At 35.7% G+C, this 21,950-nt stretch overlaps 1 protein-coding gene across 1 annotated transcript in view; it reads right to left on the minus strand.

Moving 5' to 3' along the window:
• The window catches only part of LOC134536927 (limbic system-associated membrane protein-like), a 1,114,650-nt gene extending 1,093,157 nt beyond the window's left edge, over nucleotides 1-21,493 (minus strand). The window contains exon 1 of the mRNA XM_063377051.1: nucleotides 21,373-21,493. The gene's annotated coding sequence lies outside the window, so the exon portion shown is untranslated. The remainder of the gene's footprint in view (nucleotides 1-21,372) is intronic.
• Between the last annotated feature and the right edge of the window lie 457 nt (nucleotides 21,494-21,950).

Here is a 21,950-nt window from a genome sequence, read left to right on the forward strand (position 1 = left end):
CATAATTACCACGTGTTGTTGACGCTATAAAATTAATTAAATTTATTTTGTAGTGAACTAAATACCGTATAATTCAATTATTTCCACTTTTTAAATTTTTGGTGTTAGCATGTTACTTAGACTGAAGTGTAAATTGAATTCATATTATAATGAAGATAATACAGTGAAATTAATCCTGTTTTTTACTTATTTGTGCTTCATTGATCAAAACTTTATAATTTAATTTGAATATATGTATGTAAGTATTATCACATAATTATAAAATTTAATTAAAATGTCAATGCAAAAATGATACACAATTTCCTACACTTTTTCAATAGTTGTACAAATATTTTTTTTTATTGTTTTTATTTAACCTTTATTAAAAAATATTTAGCACTAATTATTTCAATGTGCTATGATAACAAGTTTTTCAGATTTTTTTTCTTATATTTAAACGATTAAATTAGTATTTCAATTCTTATTGAAATTATTATTTAAACTCTATAATTTAAATATGTACATGTCAGTATTATCACATAATTATAAAAGTTAATTAGAATGATTTTCAATTTTTTTTCAAATATTTAAACGATTAATTTATTATTTTCAGTCAAATGCTATGGAAAAAATCTAACCTCAACAACGCGAGCACCAGAGAGGCACGACGCAAACGTATTAAAAGAGCCTATCAGTTATATGTATGTAAGTATTATCACATAATTATAAAATTTATTAAAATGTCAATGCAAAAATGATACACAATTTCCTACACTTTTTCAATAGTTGTACAAATATTTTTTTTTATTGTTTTTATTTAACCTCTATTAAAAAATATTTAGCACTTATTATTTCAATGTGCTATGATAACAAGTTTTTCAGATTTTTTTTCTTTTATTTAAACGATTAAATTAGTATTTAAATTCTTATTGAAATTATTATTTAAACTCTATAATTTAAATATGTACATGTCAGTATTATCACATAATTATAAAAGGTAATTAGAATGATTTTCAATTTTTTTTTCAAATATTTAAACGATTAATTTATTATTTTCAGTCAAATGCCATGGAAAAAATCTAACCACAACAACGCGAGCACCAGAGAGGCACGACGCAAACGTATTAAAAGAGCCCATCAGTTGGCAGAACAAATTGAATCAAGAAATCCAGCTCAAAGAATCAGGACAGCAGAAGGTCATGCACAAGAATCTCAAGAACAGTGTAACGAACGTCTTCAAGAGAATATCATAAGAACAAGAGCAGCAGGAGAACGAGACATAGCCACAGTAGGAGCACAGGAACAATAATTTTAATTTATACATGTAAGTAATATCACATAGTTTTATAAAAGTTAATTAATATATCAATGAGAAAATGGCACAAAGCTCCCCACACTTTTTCAATAATTGTACAAAAAAATTTTATATTATTTTTATTTAACCTCCATTGAAAATTATTTTGCACTTATTATTTCAATGTGCTATGATAACATGTTTTTCAGTTCCTCTTTCTAATATTTAAACGTTTAAATTATTATTTTCAGTCAAATGCCACCGAAAAAATCTAACCTCAACAACGCGAGCAGCAAAGGGTCACGACGCAAACGTGTTGAAAGAGCTCAGCAATTACCAGAACAAATCGAAACAAGAAATGCAGCTCAAAGAATCAGGACTGCAGAAAGTCGTGCACAAGAATCTCAAGAACAGCGTGACGAACGTCTGCAACAGAATATTACGAGAACAAGAGCGGCACGAAAACGAAACATAGCTACAGTACGAGTACTAGATCGACAAAGGCAACGGATCAGCTGCTCATTAACACGTGCATCATTCGTTCGGCTTGCCTTTGAATATGTACCAGATATTAACTACTCAGCGCATTCAAAAATTGCTATCGGTGGAATGGATAAAGTAAGTCAATATTGTCAGGCATTGAAATTTCGGAATGAAGCAGCCGGCATGTGCTGCGCATCAGGAAAAGTTGTGCTGTCACCTCTACCCGCTCCGCCGGAGCCTTTATTATCCCTTCTTACTGGCAATTGAGATGATTCCAAATTATTTTTGCGTAAGATACGCAAATTTAATTCTTGCTTCCAAATGACGTCATTTGGGGCAACTAAAATTTGCGATCGTGCATCCGATGGACGTAATTTTGAAACTACATTCAAAATTCAAGGCCAGGTGTACCATAAAATCGGATCACTGATGCCAATGCCTGATAACAATCCGAAATTTCTTCAAATTTATTTTATGAGCGATTGTGAAGAGCGCGTGACGACTCGGTGCCTGTATAATTTTATTGAACAAGCAGAGGAAAGAGCAATTGTGATATTATTGGAAAATTTTTTAGAAGATCACAATCAACTAATTTAATTGATCAAAAGAGTTTCGCCACGACTGCAAAATGACAATTATCAAATCGTCATAAAAGCCGACAAAGTACCATTAGGTGAACATGCTGGTAGATTCAACGCTCCAACTGTTGATGAGGTTGCTGTTATCATGGTTGGTGATCCAGTTGACAAAAGATCTATAAAAATTACACGGCGAGACAACACTGTCAGTACGATTTCGGATCTACACCGTTCATATGACGCACTACAATATCCATTGATATTTTGGCAAGGACAAGATGAATACCACCTTTATATCAAACAGTATGATCCAAATACCGGTAAGTTTGACAATTATCTATTTACTTTCTTACTGTATGTATAGATTTTAATTTCATATTGCATTTTATTTTTTATTTTTTTATGTGATTACAGAAATAATAAAGTTAGCTCAATGAACTACTACGCACACCGAATAATGGTTAGACAACATCAAGACAATTATATCCTTTGATATCGTCAGCTGTTCCATCAATACATTGTTGATATGTATGCTAAGGTCGAAAGCGAACGCTTGCGAATCCTTCGATTCAACCAGGCAAAACTACGATCGGAAGAATATATTCACTTACGAGATGCTGTTGCTGGAAACATCGATGGAAATTTAAATCCCAATGACATCGGTAATGCTTTCATTTTACCTTCAAGCTACATCGGCAGTCCACGGAACATGCAGGAATGCATACAAGATGCGATGACTTACGTACGTCATTACGGCCGACCGGATTTATTTATTACATTCACATGTAATCCGAATTGGGAAGAGATACAAACTTTACTATTGCCAGGACAACAAGCCATTCATCGTCATGATTTAACTGCACGTGTGTTTAAACAAAAATTGAAATCCTTAATTGATTTTATTGTTAAATATTCAATTTTTGGTATCACACGTTGTTGGCTGTATACGATAGAGTGGCAAAAGCGAGGTTTGCCTCATGCCCACATTTTGGTTTGGCTTAAAGATAAAATCCGTCCTGAAGAAATCGATCAAATAATTTCAGCCGAAATTCCAGACCCATTAATTGATCAAGAATTATTTGATATTGTCACCAAACACATGATCCATGGGCCATGCGGTGCTTTCAACATGACGTCACCGTGCATGGAAAATGGAAAATGTAAAAAAAACTTCCCAAAGCCGCATACGAATGACACGATCACGGATATTGATGGTTATCCAATGTATCGCCGCAGAAGTACTGAGAATGGTGGCCACACATTTACAATGCGACTGCCGAACTTTCCAAATCAAGTTGAGTTTGATAATCAGTGGGTGGTGCCATACTCACCACTACTTTCAAAAACTTACAAAGCTCATATCAATGTTGAGCTTTGCAGTTCTGTTAAATCAATTAAGTATATTTGTAAATATGTAAACAAAGGCAGTGATTTGGCCATATTTGAAGTACAAAACATAAATAAAAATGACGAAATAGCACGATACCAAATGGGCAGATACATTAGCAGCAATGAAGCTATTTAGCATATTCTCAGCTTTCCCATCCACGAAAGAGATCCTGCTGTCCAACATCTGGCAATACATCTTGAAAACGGTCAACGTGTATACTTCACTGAAGAAAATGTTCTCCAAAGAGCGTTCGAAGCTCCGAAAACGACTCTAACTGAATTTTTTACATTGTGTCAAAAACCTGATGTTTTTGGCCAATTCGCGAAGACATTGGTGTATGGTGATGTTCCACGTTATTTCACATGGAACAAATCCAGTAAAAAATGAGAGCCACGGAAACAAGGAAAACCACATCCTTCCATTACAGGCATATTCAAAGCTAACACATTGGGGAGACTTTACACGCTACATCCAAAGCAACGTGAGTGCTTCTATTTACGTTTGTTATTGGTGAATGTTCCCGGACCAACGTCTTTTGAATTTTTACGAACAGTTAATGGTCGAGTATTCAATACATACCAGGATGCATGTCGTGAACTGCAATTGCTAGAAGACGATAACCATTGGGACTTAACGCTTGCTGATGCTGCGTTGACATCAACACCGAATAACATTCGTCAGTTGTTTGCAATTATTTTGACGACATGTTATCCCTCGCAAGCACAAACTTTGTGGGAAAAATATAAAAATTGTATGACAGAAGACATCTTGCACCGAATTAGACAAACAAATCAATGCCAAAACATAGATTATACACCAGAGATGTACAATGAAGCATTGGTCTTGATCGAGGATTTATGTGTTCTTATTTCAAATTTACCACTTAATCATTATGGTATGCCATCACCTAATCGTCCAGCCACCGACTTAGTCAATACCGATTTACAACGAGAAAATCAATATGACCATGGAAGTTTAGCAACAATTATCATGAACAGTGAACCATTACTGACAGCAGAACAAAAAATTATTTATGATCGGATTATGCTGGCTGTTGCTGCTGAACAAGGCGGTTTTTTTTCTTGGATGCACCCGGTGGAACCGGTAAGACATTTTTAATATCGTTGATTCTTGCCAAAATACGGTCGCAACAAAAAATCGCATTAGCAGTAGCATCGTCAGGCATTGCGGCTACTTTACTCGATGGTGGGCGAACAGCACATTCAACATTCAAGCTGCCATTGGACGTTCATAATAAACCAGATGCAATGTGTAACATCAAAAAGAATAGTGGAATAGCTGCAGTGTTGCGGAAGAGTTCTATAATAATTTGGGATGAGTGCACAATGGCACACAAATATTCACTTGAAGCATTAAACAGAACTATGCAAGATTTAAACAGCAATAATAAACTTTTCGGTGGTGCTATCTTACTTTTGTCTGGTGACTTCCGGCAGACCTTACCGGTTATACCTCGCTCTACTTTCGCGGATGAGATTAATGCATGTTTGAAACAATCATTCTTATGGCGAAGTGTTGAAACACTTCGATTGACCATAAATATGCGAGTACAATTGCAAAATGATCCATCAGCACAAATATTTTCCGAACAACTACTAGATATTGGGAACGGTAAAATAGAACTGCAACCAAATACGCAATGCATTAAACTACCAGACAATTTTTGCACTGTTGTTAAGGATAAAAATGAATTGATTCAGAGTATTTTCCCGGATATACAGAATAATTATTTGAATCATGAATGGCTCAGTCAACGGGCGATTTTGGCAGCCAAAAACGTTGATGTTGACGAAATTAACTTCCAGATACAACAGTTGTTACCAGGCGATCTGATGTCTTTTAAATCAATCGATACTGTTGTTGATGAAAATGAAAGTGTAAATTTTCCGATTGAATTTTTAAATTCATTAGATATCCCTGGAATGCCACCACATAATCTTCGATTAAAGATTGGTTCCCCTATTATTCTCCTCCGTAATTTGAATCCACCTCAATTATGTAACGGTACGCGTTTGGTCATCAAAAAGATCACCGGAAACATTCTTGAAGCAACCATTTTGGCTGGGAAGTTTAAAGGAAAAGTGGTCCTGCTGCCACGTATTCCGATGATACCATCAGATTCTACCATACCCTTCAAAAGGCTACAGTTTCCAATTCGTTTAGCTTTCGCCATGTCTATAAATAAATCTCAAGGTCAAACAATGTCCATTTGTGGTTTAGATTTGGAAAATCCATGTTTTTCTCATGGGCAACTATATGTTGCGTGTTCACGTGTTGGGAAACCGTCGAATCTATTTCTGTTAGCTAAAGACAGGTTAACCAAAAACATTGTGCACCGATTGGTGTTAAATTAAATTGAAATTGAAAGTATTTATAATTCAAAAAATTAGATATTAATGTTTAAAAGTTTAAGACTGTCTGCCTTGCCTACCTCATTCATGAGTTTAAGCGTCACATGTTATTTACTGTATTATACTGTAATATACTTATATTTGTTATAAAATTAAATGGAAATATTAAATCTGATAAATTTTTATTTTGTACCTATTGATTTCTGCTTAATATCAAGTGTAAGAACATTTTAATTAATTGTGTTCAACGTACTTCCCCTTCAAATCTCAATCCAGTGAATTTGTATACCAACATCAACATTTTCGTCTTTGTTCGTAAATAATTTCATTGTACTAAAGGGTTATAGTAGTAGAAAGTCAAATAAGGAGATCACCATATTACACATTCTCATATTGTTCCTCTTAGATTGTTTACTATAATGTAATATAACAAAAACTTTAGCCAAAGCAACGCGTGGCCGGGTCAGCTATTTGTTATAAAATTAAATGGAAATATTAAATCTGATAAATGTTTATTTTGTACCTATTGATTTCTGCTTAATATAAAGTGTAAGAACATTTTAATTAATTGTGTTCAACGTACTTCCCCTTCAAATCTCAATCCAGTGAATTTGTATACCAACATCAACATTTTCGTCTTTGTTCGTAAATAATTTCATTGTACTAAAGGGTTATAGTAGTAGAAAGTCAAATAAGGAGATCACCATATTACACATTCTCTTATTGTTCCTCTTAGATTGTTTACTATAATGTAATATAACAAAAACTTTAGCCACAGCAACGCGTGGCCGGGTCAGCTAGTAAATTAATAAAAATTAAAAATAAAATAAAAAAATACATAAAATTCTGGCTTGTACTAGAATTCTATTTTTGTTCAAAATTGAGAAGTTCACAAGCTAGCAGAATATATTTATGTATTTTTTATTTTATTTTTTATTTTTTATTAATTTATTTTTATTTTTTATTATTATTTTTTCCTGAAATTTTATGATATCAAAAAAATTGTGGGAAGTTTTCTCCGTGTGCTCCTGATTATTCTTGTCAATATTACGGTGGTTTTCTCCGTGTGCTCCCGTTTATTCTTGACAGTATTATGGTGGATTTCTCCGTGTGCTCCTGATTATTCTTGACAATATTATGGCAGTTTTCTCCGTGTGCTCCTTATTATTCTTGACAATATTTTGATGGTTTTCTCTGGGTGCTTCTGATTATTCCTGACTAGACATCTGATGGTTTTCTCCGAGTGCTTCTGGTTACTGATGAGGAATTAATCTCTGCATGAAGAATTTTTTACTTAATGAGTCATGTCATTTTTTATTCAAGGTTGCATTTAATTATTGAAATTCTGCCAATAAATCAGCACTTGTAATATTTTTATCAGGTGGAAATTTAAAAAAAAATCATTACTCAGTCAAATAATCTCTGAGAAATCTGAGAAGCACTAACAGGATGGACGAACTTCCTTCCCCTTGGAGTCTAGCGAAGCCATCCTTCTTTTGCGATCGTTAGTGAGCATCCCGCATCCCGCATAAAAGAACTAAATATTATTTACCTGCAAGTAACATGTGGCAACATCTGTTGTTGAAAAGCAAAACTACTTGCAACAAGTACCTTTGAATGAGATAAATTAATTCTCGCTAATTAAATAATTAAAAAATTATATTTAAGTAATATATCTAATTTAAAACTCTTAGTTTGCATCTGGCATTAGTCTCAGTAACTAATATGAATCCTGAAACGGGATTTGTTGCTGTATCAAAACGTCATCACTGTAGATACTGTAGCAAGGTGTTTACCTTGAGAAAGAATGCTAAACGACATGAAAGAAGCGAGTGTAATTTGGGTCCTTGTCAAAAACCATTTCATTGAAGTCAGTGTCAGAAATCCTTTGTTAGAAGATATTACTTGGATAGACATTACAAGACCTGTACAATTAAGATGAATAAAGATAACGAAGACTGGGCTACAACATCGCGGAAGAGGAACGAAGGCGAAAAAGCTAATGCTAAAATTACTGATCTGGATCAAGATAATAATTTAAAATTTAAAACAAACGAAGGAAGTTGTAACCACATTAGAAATGAAAAGATATTTACTCCAATATCTAGTCGTCTCCATGAAAATGAGAAAGATGGAGAACCATCTGAAGCTTACAAGGTCGAAGACTTTGATGAATCATCTGAAGCGGGCATGATTGAAGATTGTGGTGACACATCTGAGGCTGACATGATTGAGTACTGTACTGAAGCACCTAAAGCAGGCAAGATCGAAGACTGTGATGGCGGTCTGAGACCAAAACGATGGAAACGACGTAATAAAATAAATTATCCTGATCAAGTTTGTGATGCTGACATGATTTAAGACTGTAGTGACACATCAGAAGCTGGCATGAACGAAGACTGTGCTGACACATCTAAGTCTGACATGATTTAGTACTGTGCTGAAGCACCAAAAGCAAGCAAGAGCGAAGAATTTGATGGTGGCTTGAGACCAAAACGATGGAAACGTCGTAATAAAATAATTTATCCTGATCAAGCTTGTGATAATCACTGGCAAGATGACGAAAGTGACCTTGTGGTTGGTGTTAAAACGATAGACACTAGAGATAATAATATTTATTATAAACATGCAAGGATGATGAACGCAGCAGAAGAGATTGATTATAACTCATGGGAAGATCCTAACATATTGGTTGACAGGCTACGACTACTACATGGATCGCTTTGTGCAGGAAACTATTCGAACATTAAAGAAATATCCTTCATACTCAAAGAACTGAGGGAAGCTGGCTACATACAATAATGGCTTAAATTAAATGTATGTGTATAAACTTGAAGACAAATTAATATATTTTCTTTCCAGATGGAAGCTACCATTTATCGAAATCTGAATTCTAAATAAAACTTATAACTTAAAGGTGTAAAAAACGTTACCACTGCCAGTCAAAATGTATACTAATAAAGTCATGTCAGTAATCATGCCAAGTTCGATAAGAAAAGTAATTGGAATCAGTTGGAACCAATTGAAGATGGAGCTGTTGGAGTCATTTGGAGCATTTTGAGCATTTGGAGCCATTTGGAGCTGTTGGAGCCATTTGGAGCTGTCTTAATCATTTGGAGGCTGTTGGAGAATTTGGAGGCTGTTGGAGCAATTGGAGCCTTTTGAGCATTTGGATCTGTTGGAGCCTTTTGGAGCATTTGGAGCTGTTGGAGCTATTTGGAGCATTTGGAGCTGTTGGAGCCATTTTGAGAATTTGGAGCTGTTGGAGTCATTTGGAGCATTTGGAGCTGATGGAGCCATTTGGAGCTGTCAAGCATTTGGAGCATTTGGAGCTGTCAAGCATTTGGAGCTTTTGGAGCTGTTGGAGACATTTGGAGCATTTGGAGCATTTGGAGCTGTTGGAGTAATTTGGAGCTGTCAAGCATTTGGAGGCCGTTTGGAGCATTTGGAGCCATTTGGAGCGGTTGGAGTCGTTTGGAGCATTTAGAGCTGTTGGAGCCATTTGGAGCTGTCAAGCATTTGGAGGCCGTTTGGAGCATTTGAAGCCATTTGGAGCTGTTAAGCATTTGGAGGCCGTTTGGAGCATTTGAAGCTGTTGGAGCTGTTGGAGCATTTAGAGCTGCTGGAGCTAAGAAGTAGTCGTTGCACGTCTATGCAGGGCTAAATGTTTATAAGATTGCTGGCTTTCGCAAGTGATTCTGAAGGATAGAAATTGTGTAATAAATATTATGTTTGTTAAAGACTTTGTGGTGTTTTATTTCTCGAACCTTACTCTATTCTGGTACTTTTTTTTTAAATTAAAGTTATTTTGCATCGACTAGGGATCTAACCAAGGACCTCAGTCGATCTAATCAATCATTATATAGATTACAAATTTATTTAATGAATTTTGAACTTTTTCCCGAATCTCTAGCATTAAAATTATGAATTACCAATATGTTGTTCTTGATGTTTGATAGGATGAATGTAGTAGAGGATTTAAAGTCTCTTTAAGAACGTTGAACATGGTTTATTGAAGTTGTTATTTTTTACATAAAATTAAACATTATTGCATCGATCGGGTATCGAACCAAGGACGGGAATCGATTGAATCAATATGTAAATTAATGAGTGATTTTTTTGATGAATTTTGTATTTTTTCCCGCTTTTCTAGCTACATTATTACATGATTTCAAGATGGCGGCCGAATTTCAAGATGGCGGGGGCATCTCGGTAATAAATGATTACTGCACTGTAGTGGGTTAGAATAAAATTATCCAGATGGAAATGTACTCTATAATACGAGTACACACACAAGATGGAGTACTCCAGCAGGTGGTAGCTCCTGGTAGCATGTAATAAACATAAAATGACGGATCCATGATGGTCGACAAGGACAAAGTCAAATTTCAAGGACAAAGTCAAATTTCAAGGTCAAGGTAAAATTTTAAGGTCAATGTCAATTTTCAAGGTCAATGTCATTTTTCAAGGTCAAGGTCAAAGTTCAAGGTCAAGGTCAAAGTTCAATGACAACAGTTGAGGACAAAGGTATGGTGACCAGATAATTATACTAACATGGTATCAGCACACTCTAGCAGACGAAAACAAGATATTGATCTCTAGCGGGTGATTTCAAGATGGCGGCTGTCACGAAAAAGTGCAACGGTGGTTTTAAGGATTTTTTATTATTTAATTTGGTTGATTAATTTTTTTAATGATTTTTACATTTTTTCCCAAATCTCTAGCATTAAAATTACGGATTTTCAAGATGGCGTCTAAATTTTAAGATGGCGTCTAAATTTTAAGATGGCGACCATAACGATAATTGCAACATTAATAGGATCCAATATGGTGGTCGTAACATTAAGTGTAAGAATGACATGATACTTAACCAAGATGGCGGGTGTAACGAAATATGTAAAATTTATATAATCCAAGGTGGCGACCGTAACGATAACTGCAACACTGGTTTTTAAGATTTTTATTTAATTCGATCAAATAATTTTTTTATTGATTATTAAAAAAATTCCCGATTTTCTAACATAAAAATTGCGGATTTTCAAGATGGCTGGCATAACGAAAATTGCAACGGTGACGTCATAATCCTAAAAGAGGCTTATCGGAGGCTGTAGTTAAGGATGCTTAAGCCTATATTAGGAATTTGTGTTCTTTCTAAGGCAAAAGACATTTGTGGTTTTTCGAAATCCTAATTTTTCCTCGAAACGGGAAATTTACCCTCGAAAAAGGGAAATTTTGAGTCATTTTGAGTCAATTTTGAGGAATTTTTGTGGAATTTTGAGTCAAAGATGGCCGCCGTGACGTCACAATCCAAGATGGCGGTCGGCACCACAGGCACCAGAGCCAGAAGTCAGTTTCAGTTCCGCCATTCACATACTACTCTCATTAATTCAAATATGTTAATTACTTTAAAAAGAGATTATTTTAACTATAACTTTTGTACATGTTTGCTATTTAACTGCTTCCAATCTGTGTTAATCTGTTAAGAATAGGATGGTGATAGGAAAAGTAGGAAACGAATGGGAGTGTTTCAAGTTTAATGTGCCTCGAAAAAGTCAAATCGATGGTTGTTCCAATCGAGTGGAAGAGAGATAGATGCGGCCCAAGCGTAGATTGAGCGTAACGGGACACAGCGTTACGGGAAAATGTGCGTAACGGGACACTTTTTCGTGCGTGCAGCCGGCGTTAATCGATTTATTAGATGTTGTCACGTCAAAAAAAAATAAAAGGTTTTCTGGGCCACAATTTTTGAAACCTCTAATAGGATATAAAAGACCTTACAAATTTGGGCTAGCGAAACAAATTAAATGCAAAGAATTAAAGAATAAGTGCAGCATCTGCGGTTAGTAAATACCAATGGTATAAAAGAAAATACACATTAACTAGTGAAAACGAAAATATACCCATCCTTTTGTGGCACCAAGTGCCACAGACCCTTAATTAAATAGGCTATTAGCTGTTATCAGCATGACATTAAGTTTTGAGACATGGTGCATATTTGTCAGCAATAAAAATAACTATCTAATAAATTATCTCGTTAAAATTCTCATATATTCTATCTTAAGTATGCTTTGTTTTCACTGTATATTTTGTAAATTGCTGATAATTGTTATAAAAGTCAAAATTATTTTCAAGTTTATCTTATCTGATTGGGTGTTTGGAAATGATTTTATTAGTTATATAGTATTTCTTATTTTAGTATGAAGTAGAGATAACTGCAAATCTAATATACACTGAACATTTTTTATGAAACGAAACAATTACAATTTTTTTTAATTTGCGTTTTTATGTAATAATTTTCTATTTATTAATTATTTCCTACGGAGTTTTTTTTTAAAAAATCTCATAATTTAAAGTTACCTCTATATTTCCATATCTGCCCAGATTTTTTTTCTCTCATAAAGGCAAACTTTAATTTGCTATTTCTTTAAAAGTTTTAAACAAACATTCAGTAATGAATTGTATGCATTGAACTAAATTCATTTTACTAACAAGAAGAACTTTCCTTATTATGGTAGTCATAGAAGTTACAGAGACAAAAATACTAATATAAAATAAATGTTTTGGTTGAAGATAAGGTGTGACATAGTTGACAGATGCAGCAAGAAACAATCGCAATTTGACATACAAATATTTTAACCTCAGAGAAAATAATGGCAATGTGCAACAACGGTCTAAGCGACTGGGAGGAGCACTTGGGGCGACGTCAAAACATATATCAATAAAGAATTTTTTTTTAAAACTAATTGGAATAACTTATTACATGTAATTAATTACAAACATATTTTTTTTAATTTAGGTAATTTTGAAATGTTCATAAGTATTCGCATAATATTTTAAAATTAATAGTGTTTCTTTTTAACTAAAACTAATATAGATTCGTACATTAAAACGGCATGATCAGTACTTATCACACCTTATTTACAATAATTATATTTTTATTCTTTATGAAGTAGATTCAATAACATCATAATTTATGCGTCTTAATAATTTTTTATATAATAATTAGTGTAATTTCTTCAACATTCCATTGGTATTAAACTTTTTTCCGTTTATTTTTTTAATTAAGTTGGGAAGTGACACAAATCATTACAGTGGTTAACAGCTCCCTGATGATGGCGATTGCAATGTCGACCGAAACGTCGGTGAACTATTCGCCAAGGACCCGGCTACAACCCAGAAGCCAAGCTACTTCAGACAATGGCCGTGAAAGCCTGCGATCATTATTAGGTACACAAATGATTAGTTTGCGGTCCTGGCCGAGACCCTCTCGGCTGCTGCAGTCCCGCGCTGCGCCGGCGATGGCCTGTGCGGGCTGAAGGAAGACGAGACCGCGCTGAAGCTTCCGCGGCCGAGTCGGTTAGCCGGTCGCAGCGCTGATCCGTCGACGAGGCGCGAGTATCTTCCGTCCGGCGGTGGGGGTTTCCTCAGGGTGCTCCTTTCCTCCTCGCCCGCTCGATCCATCAATGCGCCCATCTCATTCCGGCTTCTTTCATCCGTCACTGTCATCACTTGCGCGCGTGCGCCGATCACGTTACACCAGGCGCACACGAGTGGAAAATTATTGGTGGGAGATCGACAAACGCAAGAAAGTTATAGTATTCAGTTTTCAGAAACGATTTAAAGCAAATATTTATGACGTTGAAGGAATTCAACACAGCGTGTGAGACAAGAGTCTCAATCCATTGACTCTAATGGGCGTTACACAACACCAATAAATGTCTGTTTAACAGTTCCATGGATCAATCAAACAAAATTTGGAGGGTTATTTTTTTAAACCAATATTTAACTGTATGTAAAAATAATTTACTTATCTTTGTACACCTTCATATGATTAAAAACCTAAATTTATTTTTCAGATATTGTTTAGGAAATTCGTTTTTATTGATTTTTAATATTTTAAATGTATGTGTTCGCGTGTTGTTGTTGATATATATCTGTTATGTACATCGTTTCTTTACAACAAAATGCTTTTGAAATCAACGCAGTAGAAAAAAATTTAAAACAATCTAATTCAAAATAAACTCTTTAGATTCAAAATTAAATTTACCTTACACAATACATTTTAACAAACATGAGTCAATATTGGTAAGGAAAGAACACCGCGCCTCCATTCAAAAAAAAAGTTTTTTATAGCAATTATGATTAACGTATCTCCCAGCTTTTAAATTAGAAACCAACAAAGGGTGACGGATTCATCATTTAATTTACCCTTTCAATCTTCGGTTTGAATAGGAAGATAATGATTTTTTTTTATGATGCGAGTAATATTCTGTGTAGGCCTAGTCCTTACAAATAAAATTTATATATTTTTTATATTTTTTAATTAGTACGCACGCAAAAACCCAGCGTGAAATAAAAATTAAAAAGAGAAAACGTTCTATTTGTATAGATTTAATGCAAATATGGTATTCAATTTTAAACTTTTACGTATAAGTGCAATTTTTATATATCTTATCACCGTAAACATAAAACACTTTGGTCATGGTGTATACGCGGTAAAATAATAAATATCACTCACCTGTAATATTAAATTTAAAAATTTTCTAATTTAAATTTATTTCATTTAAAGATACTTAAAAATAAAACATATAATTTAAAATATTGGATTTATAACTTATAATCAGTCGATACACTCATTACGCCAGCTGGAATTGATATACGACCCAAAAGCTTGTCACCAGATACAAATTCTAGTGGGCAAGTTACGTGCAAAATGTCATCAAAAAATTTCAAATTATAGGCTATCTAAAATACTGAATTTCCAAAACCGTGTCAATACATTCCTAGTATACAGCTTTAATGAAATAAATTATTTGTGTGTCTTCTAAACGTAAACAAATAACTTTTGCTAAGAATTATTTAAAAGCTATTCTTCTGATCTTTGAATTTGTTCAAATAAATGAAAATTGACTAAGTACCCAAAAGTAAGACTTTAAAAAAAAAACAACTCCAATCACAACAAAATTATTTTATACAATATAACAGCAAGATATACACACGCACACACACCAACACACCAACACCTGCACACACACACCAACACACACACACACACACACACACACATATATAAGGCAAAGCACAGTATGATAATTTGCACTTGAAAACTTTATTCAACGGATGAAAAAGAGTTACATTTATTTTCCATTAAATAAATTCTGTTATATCTAATAAATGGTCTTTATTAACGTTTTGAATTTTAAATTACATATTGCAGTTTACGTTCGGGAGTGATTTAACTCTCCTGCTAACACTCATGCAAGAGCATGTTACTTTAAACTTTGTTACATCATATCATAAAAAAAATCTGCGCACATTTGTTTATAATTTCTGTACATTAATCAAAGAAATGTTCCAACGGTGTAAACAGTAATTTTGGAAAAGCTTGTCCTGGTGGCTGGTAGCAAAGCTCCATCCCACAAGGGCCACGCACGTAGCGGATGGCGCGTGCTATAAAATACTTAGCGGCGGTAGCTCTCCAATGTTTGGCCTGCTCGTAGCAACGCACCGGCAGAGGAGGTAGCTCTTTCATTCGCAACTCTTCCCTTTCCACACATCGCGACCACCCCCCCCCCCCCCCCCACCACCAGTCCCACGAGGGGTGTTTCGGGAAACGGTCAGGGGGTGCGCACACATCATCCCTAAATGACGAAGCGCCCGCACAACCACTTTAACCCCCTCCTCCCTCGACGGAGCGCACACGGGACATTTGCCGTGATTGAGATAAACAATCAGTGTTCCATCCCCTCTCCCGCCCTCGCGAACCCCTCTTCAGCAGGGAGTCGCCTTGTGTTCCTCCCCCTCCCCGTCCGAACCCACGTGTTGACCGACCGCGATCCAGACAAACACGCTCTGAGATACGAGGGGTCATGTGTGTGTGTGTCGAGGGGGTTGTGCCGGTTGGAAGCAGGTTTGGGAGGGCGAAGGGGTTCATTGATTACCACAGCACCTGACGCCGTCCCGAGGCCAAACCCCCCTCCGGCCGACGCCAGGTGGCGGTCGCCGTCAACCGAGTAGCTCGGCGTCCCCGGTGTTTGCAGACACCAGCAGCGCCTGCGCAGTCGCCCTCCCGCCCGTCGCTTGTTCCCCAAAACTGCAGCAGAGCCTTCCCGTCCCGGTCATAACTACACGGGATAGCGCCACGTCGCGTCGGGTAGCTAGTCATCGAGCGAATGTTGGCAACAGCTGCGGACACATCCGTCGACGAAGTACAACGCGTACTGTTTCGTTCTCTTGACAATGCAGAACTCCACAGTTAAACTAGCGAATAACCTATTTTACTTTGTTTCAAACAGTGTTTCTTCAGAATGTTTGTTGGACGTTTTACGCTTGTGGAGTGACTGGAGAGTGCCCAGTAAATTAATACCTGAGAGTTCGCTTTATTGAAAGGGGTAGGAGTGTACACCATTATACACTTTAACTGCGTTATCACTGGACCAAAGGCAGTTTTGACCACCCTTCCACCTTTTTTTTAGAATTCAAAGGACAAGCTACCAATGGCATTTTTACCTCGCTTTTATCATCTTGACCTGAATGTATGGACTATGAAATGAAATGGATTGTGTAATAAAATCTTTCCATTTAATTGTTACCAATGTTCGAAGTTGGAATGTGTTAAAATTTTGCATACATATAATAAACATCTGACAATACAATATTTTCATAACTTTAGACCTTTGAATTAATGGGTTGTGGGGGATGGGGTCCGAGGGTCAAAAAAACTTAATTTGTTTAGTGTTTCTGAGATCGGTTTATGGTGGAAAATGTGCCCGGGTTTCGACTTTCTATAGGATTAATGAAAATTAAGAAAAATTTAAAAAATATATTCTTATTTGTTTGAAGTGTTATCACCAAATATTTACTTTCTGAGCTGTAAGATTTATGCAAATGCTAATCAATATTAACAATTTTAAATTTTTAAGTAACTTGGAGTGAAATATTTCGTGAAAGAGTGCTGTTTTGTTACTTGATGTAAGTTTTTGGACATACGCCATTGCTAAGAACTTTTTCTGTTGAAGAAAAACTAATAAAATAAATAAATAAAAATACTCAAAAAAAGACAAAAAACACACAAAACTAAGCAAACAATTGCTGTTGTCAACAAGGATATGAACACCACAAAATATTCAGTCGCACCTGTGTTTCCGTACCATGTGCGTCTCTGCCTGAGGACGGGAGCAGATAGCAGTTCCCGAAACGTCGCTTGTTTCTGTTTAGGTAAAACTATTGTATTTGTTTGTCTTTTCGTTTTGTCATGTTTTTTGTCTCGCTTCAACTGTTGTGCTGAATTATTTTGGGTTTCAATATTTTTGTGTTGTCATCATTTGTGGGGATTTTTTCGTTCTCTTAGTACATTTTTCTTTGTTTTTCTTTGTTTGCTGACCATATTCCTGTTTCGGAATATTTTGTGGTGTTCATATCCTTGTTGACAACAGCAATTGTTTGCTTAGTTTTGTGTGTTTTTTGTCTTTTTTTGAGTATTTTTATTTATTTATTTTATTAGTTTTTCTTCAACAGAAAAAGTTCTTAGCAATGGCGTATGTCCAAAAACTTACATCAAGTCATGCACTCCCATTGCACAAATCTTTTAAAGATGCTGTTTTGTTATTTTACATGAATTTTTTAAACAAAAATGCAAGAACTTATATGGCAGGTGAAAGCCAACCTTGAGTGCAATCCTCAAGTGGAAAGGAAAGGTGTCATTGTACGTGAATAACTAGAGTATAAAAAATAAAAATAAAATCTGAACAACTTGACAGAAATCTACGGCATTCATTTTGATGGTTACGTATTTTAAATATAAATACCTGAGTGTACAGAAATAGTCAATATAGTGATAAACTAGAAAGAAAAAACTTTAAACTGTTTTTATATATAATAAGGGCTTAAAACGAAAGAAAATAATTAACTGTAACATTTGTAAATCACAAATAAATTGCCCCTATAATAACTTAATTGTAGAAACTATAGGGCCTATACATTTAAATTTAAAGCATATTTTAATTGATTTAAACATTTTATTATTCATTGTTAGAAAATCGGATTATAGAAAAGGATAAGAATCGATATAATTAATTAGTATATTAAATAGTTATTTTTTAAATGAATTTTGAACTTTTTTCATTAAAATCGGATAATAAATAAAGATTTTCAAGATGGCGCCCGTAACGATAATTGCTACAGCTACATCTTAATACAAGATGGTGGTTCTGTCTCGAATAGGTGATGTTATTATTACTTCAAATTTAAAAAACTACAAGTCTGAATATGTATCTTATTTTTGTATATACCTTATTTAATTCTCAGTCTGGTAAATGTTACTATGGCCGTGCGGTCAAATGTGTATGTTTTCAAACCTAGAGGTAAAGGCTTCGATGGTTCAGATCACAGCGCTTCCAATGTATTTTGTATAAAAAAAATAATTTAAAATGACGATAAGGACCATAATATCTCTGGTAGGTAATGGAACATCGATCTTATGTGATGCCACAGAGCGACTCTGGCGCTCTCTAGGAACAAACAACCAGAAAAAAAGTCGACGGTATCCAAGATGGTGACCTCCAGCGGAACAGAAAAAATCAATATGGCGGCCGTGACGAAAATTTCATAATGAATGAGTAGGGCGCTCGATTTAAAAATGGCGGAACCAAGATGGCGGATCCAATATGGTCGCCGGGGTCAAGGTGAAAGTCAAAGGTCAAGTTCATGGTCATCTAAGATTGCCGCCGTGACGTCAGAATCCAATATGGCGGTCGGCACCACAGCACCACAGCCTGAAGCCTGTTCCCGGAGCCCCATTCATTTACTACTCATAAGGTCATGTCTTTTTCGCGAAAAGATTTTCAGACCATCTGATTGTTAAAACTTTGTAGCATTGTCTGTGTTTCGGGGTCGGCTGGATTTATTTCAGGCACATGTTGGCAATACCGTCAGCACACCAATATAACCATCCAGTGCGGAAGCAAAAGCGTTGTGAATGTCCCGGTCAAAGAGGAAACGAAAGGAAGCACTATTAACAAAAAGGAAGCACAATAAGATGCTCAATCTACAAAAAGGAAGCAAAATCAACAAAAAGGAAGCACAATAAGATGCTCAATCTACGAAAAGGAAGCACTATCAACGAAAAGGAAGAACAATAAACAAAGAGGAAGCATAACTGGAGGCACAATTAATTAAAAGGAAGCACAATAAATCAATGAAGCACATTTGGATGCACAAACAAAAAAAGGAACCTGTAATACAAGAAATTGGTCTTAAAAATCTGATTTTAAAAAATAAAATGTTTAATTTTATAAATATAAATAATTGATTTATTTTTCAGTACTATACACATGCAAGTTAAACGAGTGATTATTGTGTGTAGGCAGCTTTCTTCAGTACTTTACGTATGGAGCTACTTCGTCGATATGCGAGTTATTTCCTCTACGAACCGATGACCCAACAGTCTCAGTCGATCAACCAATATGTTAGGATCTCCCCATTACATATAATCAATCTCTTCTATTATCGTCATCTTACTGGAATGTTGGTTAATATTTTGAAGATCACTATCGTCCCAGAGTTCATCATAAGCTTGATGAGAATAATTTATTTTTTAATGGTTCCATCTTTTCAGTTACAGGATTTCATCACAACTTTCGATCTTGCCAACTTTAGGTGTTTCATCACAGTTTATTGAAATTATTATTTTTTAAGTTAAATTAATTTTTTTTGCGTCGATGAAGTATCGAAAAAAGATCAGGAATAGACGGAATCACTCAGTATATTAATTGCAGTTCTTTTTACTAATTATGGAATTTTCTAGCATATTTATAGCGAAATAATTATGAATTTCCAAGATAGCATCCAAGTTTCACGATGGTGGGCACCACAGTAATAGGTAATAAATAATTATTGCACTCTTGTCGGTAAAAATTAAACTTACATGGTGGCAGTGCATTCTAGCAGACGAAAACAAGATTGCAGCGTCCAGGAGAAGAAAAGTTGGCGGATGTGATGTCATACTAGCTGGCTATATACCTATACCTTGTCATTAGTGGTGGGAGGTCAGTCTGATGGTTGCTTCCGTGGAGGAAGAATACATCGCCATTTTTAATCGAATTTACTCGCTGGGTTCGAACCGAAAACTCAATGATGTGTGTTTTTAAAAGAATATGTTTAAAAATATTTTTTTATCATTTTAAATATTTTTTCCATTTTTTTTATTATAACTACGTATTTTTAAGATGGCGGCCATAACGTAAATTGTAGTGGTGACATTATAATTAAAAATGGCGGAATATTCTAGATAACAAAATGATGGAATCCAAGATTTTGAATGCAAGATTGTGGATTAAATGTAGCTGCCGGGGTCAAGGTCAAGGGTCAAGGTCATCCACGATTACGGCCGTGACTTCACAATTAATGATGGCGGATCGGCACCAGGCACCACAGCAAGAAGCCAGGGCTCGGACCGGCCAATTTATACTACTTCTGTGTTTAGGCTGTGGGGAGTACCGTGTAGTCTTAATTAAATAATTATTGTGCCTCCCGAACACGTCCCATAATAATTGCAGTTGAACTATGCAATTCTAGTGCAGCATTACAATACCTGTTCGGGCCTTCTATCTACTGACGGCGATTTTCTGGGCTCAGATAGAAAATGAGAAATTACCCTCGCAGTTGACAAACTTCAGTAAATGCCCGTTATGTACAGAAGCGAAATTTCCGCAAGTCCTTCTAAAAAAAAAAAAAAAAAATTGTTCGTTAACTATTCGAGCGCAGTGCACTCACGCTCGGACAAAAGTGTAAGTCTGCGGAATTATTGCTGCAAGTTTTAAGGTGATTTTATGACGTCACACGCCGCAAGGTCACGTCCACAGCTCAGTGTGTCAGGCAAGTCCTAGTTACACTAGCAATGCTTAAACTGGTGTCAAATCCTCGAGTGAGCGGAGAGGTTTGCGCGCAGGCAAAGAAGAGGCACGCTTACCTTGCACGAGTATACTTGTTCAAAATCCATACGAGACGTAACGAATTACGTAAACGAAAGACCGTCTCACCAGTAGTTATCAGGGATTCTCCCTCGAAAGTAAAAATAAGTTAAATTCGTTCGTTCACTGCGAAAAATAGAGCAAATAAATAATAATAAGCAAAATCTTCACAGTGAAGTGTCTGTTCACTGAGCCAAAGGTTAGAGGAGTGTTACGTTTACGTGACTTGTCTGTGTTGAACTATAGGTCCCCTGCGGGCAAGCTCGCAAAAGTTCACAGACGTAAGAATTACGTTGGCGGGCCTTACTTGGTAGTCTGTTGCTCTGGCAGGGCCGTTCGCAGCTCGTCAGGCCTTGCAGTCCACATCCAGGCAACCGGTAGCTCGCTCAGCCACAGGTGTAGTCTCTAGCTGGTGAAGCAGCAACTGCTCCGAGGTTTCGCTCAGCCTGAGCTCACCTCGGCTGTTCACGCATGCGCAACTGCGCCGTGCGTCCCAAAACAACACACCCAAATTGTCGCATTAGTTCCATAGTTGTAGCACTACTGTCACCAAAGTTATAGTAGTCTCCCCAACCAACAAACCACATAATTAAGTTACTCATTTTGTACGTGCGTGAGCATTAAATACAAACTAAGCCATACAAATACTTAAATATTAACACTTTGTAACACATAAACTTTACTAACGTTAAATAACATAAGTAAAAAAAAAAGGTAAATGAAAAGTATCAAATACAGACGTATAAAAAAAATTAATAATGTAAGCCGCTCTGTTTTAGTGCATAGAGTAAGCGACGAGATAGAAGCGCACCAAAATTAAGTAATTAAATAAGCCAATAACTGTCTCGAGGCGAACCACGCCAAAGCTTTATTTACCTAGATGTT

Source organism: Bacillus rossius, chromosome 1 (assembly GCF_032445375.1).
Source record: "Bacillus rossius redtenbacheri isolate Brsri chromosome 1, Brsri_v3, whole genome shotgun sequence".
Taxonomy (NCBI): Eukaryota; Metazoa; Arthropoda; class Insecta; order Phasmatodea; family Bacillidae; genus Bacillus; species Bacillus rossius.